Genomic DNA, 4884 nt, shown 5'->3' with positions numbered 1-4884 from the left:
TCTGCTTAAAATGTCAGAAAATCAGAAAATTTGTAATTTGGCCATTACTGTTACCAGGAGTTAGGTGATTATTATTGATTGTTGTGATTCAAAAGTTTTCTTCTGTAATTGCTGCTCTATACAATATACTACAATTATTAGGATGTTACTTTATTGAGGCCAAGAACAATATTATTTGTTTTTGATGCACTGTTCTGGCTTGTAGTAGGCACACACAAATGCATGCTGGATTGAACTGATGCCTTCAACAGAAATAATGGTAGTGATAGTGGGATGTTAAACACACACCAAACTCCTGTATAGGCATACATCAGTGATTTTGCCACTTAGGTTTCCGACCACAGCAATAAAGCAAATATCATAATAAAGCTAGTCACTCAGATTTTCTGGTTGTCTAGTGCATATAAAATTTATGTTTACACTACACTATAGTCTATTAAGTGTGCAATAGCATTATGCCTAAAAAATGTATGCACTTTGATTAAAAAATAATCTATTGTTAAAAAAAATGCCAGCCATCAGATGAGCACTCAGTGAGTCTTAATCTTTTTGCTCATGGAGGGTCCTACCTCGATGTTGACAGCTCCTAACTGATCAGGGTGGTGGTTGCTGAAGGTTGGGGTGATGTGGCAATTTCTTAGAGTAAGACAACAATGAAGTTTACCTCCTAGATAGCCTATTTTTAATTAAATTTATTGGGGTAACATTGGTTAATAAGGTTATATAGGTTTCAAGTGTATGTTTCTATGATACATGATCTGTCTATTGCATTGTGTGCCCACCACTCAAAGTCAAATAATCTTCTGTAACCATATATTTGGCCCTCTTTACCCTTTATTACCACCCCTTCCCTTGTAACCACCACAATGTTGTTAGTGTCTATGCGTTTCAGTTTTATGTCCTACATATGCGTGAAATCATATGGCTCTTGGTTTCTTCCTGACTTATTTCACTTAGCATAATCTTCTCAAGGGCCATCCAGATCGTCACACATGGCAGTATTTCATCTTTCTTCATGGCTCAGTAGTATTCCGTAGTTTGTATGTACCACAGCTTCTTTATACAGTCTTCTATCGAAGGACACCTGGTTGTCTTGTCTCCATGTCTTGGCCACTATGAATAATGCTGCAATGAATATAGGGGTGCATATATCTTTGCAAATAAATGTTTTTGAGTTCCTTGGCTAGATACGCAAGAGAGGGATTGCTGGGTGATATGGTAACTCTTTTCTTAATTTTTTTAGGAACCTCCAGACCAGGGGTCCTCAAACTACGGCCCACGGGCCACATGCAAATACAAATATTTGTTCCCATTTTGTTTTTTTACTTCAAAATAAGATATGTGCAGTGTGCATAGGAATTTGTTCATAGCTGTTTTTTTAAACTATAGTCCGGCCCTCCAACGATCTGAGGGACAGTGAACTGGCCCCCTGTTTAAAAAGTTTGAGGATCCCTGCTCCAGACTGTTTTCCATAGTGGCTGTACCAGGTTACATTCCCACCAGCAGTGAATGAGTTTCCTTTTTCTCCACACCCTCTCCAACACTTGCTATTACATGTTTTGTTAACAGTCATTGTAACCAGTGTGAGGTCGTATCCATTGTAGTTTTCATTTGTATTTCCTTAATAGCTAGTGAAGTTGAACGTATTTTCTTATATTTGTTAGCCATTAGTATGTCTTCGTGGGAGAAGTGTCTGTGTAGGGCCTCTGCCCATCTTTTACTGGATTTTTTGTTTGGGCATTAAATTGCCTGAATTCTTTATATCTTTTGGACTTTTATCCCCTTGTTAGAGCTGTTTGCAAATATCATCTCCCATTCAGCTGGTTGCTTTTTGTGTGGTTTCTTTTGCTGTGCAGAAGCTTTCTAGTTGGATATAGTCCCACTGATTATTTTTTTCCTTTACTTCCCTTTTCTTTGGGGTCAAATTCATAAAATCTTCTCTAAGAACAAGGTCCGTAAGTTTAGTACCTGTGTTTCCTTGTGTGTATCTTACTGTTTCAGACCTTATATTTAGGTCTTTGATCCATTTTGAATTAATTTTTGTACATGGGCATAAACTAATCTAGTTTAATTCTGTTGCAAAATATAGAACTAAAGATAGACTTTTTCTTTCATGAACAATATCTCTGTGGCATGTGATGCTGATGATAGCGTTTTACCCACAGAACTCCTTCCAAAATTGGAATCTATCCTTTCAAACTCTGCAGCTACTTCATCAACTAAATTAATCTGATATTCTAAATCCTTTGCTGTCATTTCAACAATCTTCACAGTGTCTTCACCAAGAATAGATTCCATCTCCAGAAACTACTTTTTTTGCTCATCCATCAGAAGCAACTTCTCATCTATTAAAGTTTTATCATGAGATTGCTGCAATTCAGCGGCATCTTCAGACTCTAATTCTAGTTCTTTTGCTGTTTCCACACCAGCAGTTACTTCCTCTACTAAAGTCTTGAACCCCACAGTGTCAACCATGTTGGAAACAACTACTCAACTACTGTTAATGTTGCTATTTTAACCTTTGCAAATGAATCACAAATGTTCCTAATAGCATCTAAGATGGGTGAATCCTTTCAAGAAGGTTTTCAATTAACTTTGCCCAGATCCATCAGAGAAATCACTATCTATGGCAGTTAAAGCCTTACAGAACGTTCTTAAGTACTAAGACTTGAAAGTCAGAATCACTCTTTGATCCATGGGCTGCAGAATCGTTGTTGTGTTGTGTGAGCAGGCATGAAAACAGCATTAATCTCATTGTGCAGCTCCATCACAGCTCTTGCATGACCAGGGACATTGCCAATGATTCATTTTTCTAGGATTTTCCAAGTGGTGAAGGAACGTTGGCTTCAACGTAAAGTCAGCAGCTGCATTTACAAAAGAGTCAACCTGTTCTTTGAAGCTTTGAAGCCAGGCATCGACTTGTCCTCTCTAACTGGAAAAGTCCTCAATAGCCTCTTCTTCAAATGTAAGGCTGTTTTATCTACATTGAACATCTGATGCTTAGTGTAGCCACCTTCATTGATTACCTGACCTTGATCTTCTGGATAACTTGCTACAGCTCCTACATCAGCACTTTCTGCTTCACCTCGCACTGTTATGTTAGGGAAAGGACTTCTTTCCTTCAACCTCATGAACCAAGCTCTGCTAGCTTCAGCCTTCTTCGGCAGCCTCCTCACCTTTCTCAGCCTTCACAGAATTGAAGAGGTAGGGCCTTGGTCATGATTAAGCTTTGGCTTAAGGGAACGTTGTGGCTGGTTTATCCTATCCAGATCACCAAAAATGTTCTCTCTATCAGCAATAGGCTATTTCATGTCTTATCGTGCATGTAGTCACTGGAGGAGAACTTTTCATTTCCTTAAAGAACTTTTCTTGTGCTTTCACAGCTTGGCTAACAGTTTGCCGCTAAAGACCTAACTTTAAAATTACTTTGGCTTTCAACATGCCTTCTTCACGAAGCTTAATCATTTCTAGATTTGATTTAAAGTGAAAGACATGTGATTCTTCTTTTCCCTTGAACACTTAGAGGCCATTGGAGGGTTATTAATTGGCCTACTTTCAACAATGTTGTGTCTCAGGGAATAGGGAGGCCAGAGGAGAGGGAGAGAGACTGGGGAATGGCTGGTCCATAGAGCAGGCAGAACACACACCATGTCTATCCACTCAGTTTGCCCTTTTATATGGGTGTGGTTTGTTTCACCACAAGATCACAAGAGTAACATCAAAGATCACTGGTCACAGATCACCATAACACAGAGATACAAAGTGAACAAATACTGTTGGGAAAATGGCGCTGATAGACTTGGTCAACACACAATTGCCACCAACCTTCAGCTTGTAATTAAGAAGTACGAAGTGGTAGTTACAAAATTGTCATGGGGATGTAAAGTGCACCATAGGGAATATAGTCAATAATATTGCAGTAAGTATTTAAGGTGCCGAACAGGTACTGGAAATATTGAGGGGGACACTTTATAAAGTCCGTGATTGTCTGACCACCATGTTGTACACCTGAAACCAATACAAAATGATATTAAAATTTAAAAAATGAGTATTCAGTAAAAAATACCTTAACTTTGTAAAAGAACAATATTCATAAAAAGATAGTACATTATAAAAATTGATAAATTCACCAATTTGGAATTGTATGCAATAAAAATCAATAAATAGCATAGTTTCCAAAATCTGAAAATGAATAGGTTAAATGAGCAACTGCTATTACAATTATGATCTACAATATTCTCTTTTAAACATACCGTAAATTTTGTGAGACTATATGGCGACTTTAATTCTGAGGCACAAACATGATGATTGAGCATCTTTTTCACAAAGAACATCCGAGTCCTTTAAAAACAAAATGAAAACCTCATAAATAGGTTTGAGGTTCAAAAGTGATATTCTTCATGTGTTTTCAGAAAACACTCATGCCTGACCGGTTCGGCTCAGTGGATAGGGTGTCGGCCCGCGGACTGAAAGGTCTCAGGTTCGATTCTGGTCAAGGGCATGTACCTTGGTTGCGGGCACATCCCCAATAGGAGGTGTGCAGGAGGCAACTGATCGATGTTTCTCTCTCATCGATGTTTCTAACTCTCTATCTCTCTCCCTTCCTCTCTGTAAAAAATCAATAAAATATATTTTTAAAAAACAAAACACTCATTGTTATTTATATTCAGGGTTTGTGGCTGTATCTTAAGCAGTAATAATTCTCACTAAAAATTTTGTGCCAATTGAATGTTTTTTTCTATTGTAACAAATTAATCAAAATATAATATATGGTTAAAGCTAGCATATGGCCATGTTGAACTGGAACCCAGAATAGGGCTTCCAAGCCATCTCAGTTTCCATGAAAGTTTCAATAGTCATTAGCTATGTAAAGCTAAACTACGC

The 4884-nt window shown here is 37.8% G+C and overlaps 1 pseudogene; it reads right to left on the bottom strand.

Annotated features, from left to right (window-relative positions):
* Positions 1-499: 499 nt before the first annotated feature.
* LOC102761219 lies at positions 500-3612 on the bottom strand (annotated as a pseudogene).
* Between the last annotated feature and the right edge of the window lie 1272 nt (positions 3613-4884).

Source organism: Myotis davidii, unplaced genomic scaffold (assembly GCF_000327345.1).
Source record: "Myotis davidii unplaced genomic scaffold, ASM32734v1 scaffold200, whole genome shotgun sequence".
Taxonomy (NCBI): domain Eukaryota; kingdom Metazoa; phylum Chordata; class Mammalia; order Chiroptera; family Vespertilionidae; genus Myotis; species Myotis davidii.
The sequence above is the reverse complement of the archived record's forward strand: the minus strand, read 5'-3'. Positions and strand labels throughout refer to the sequence as shown.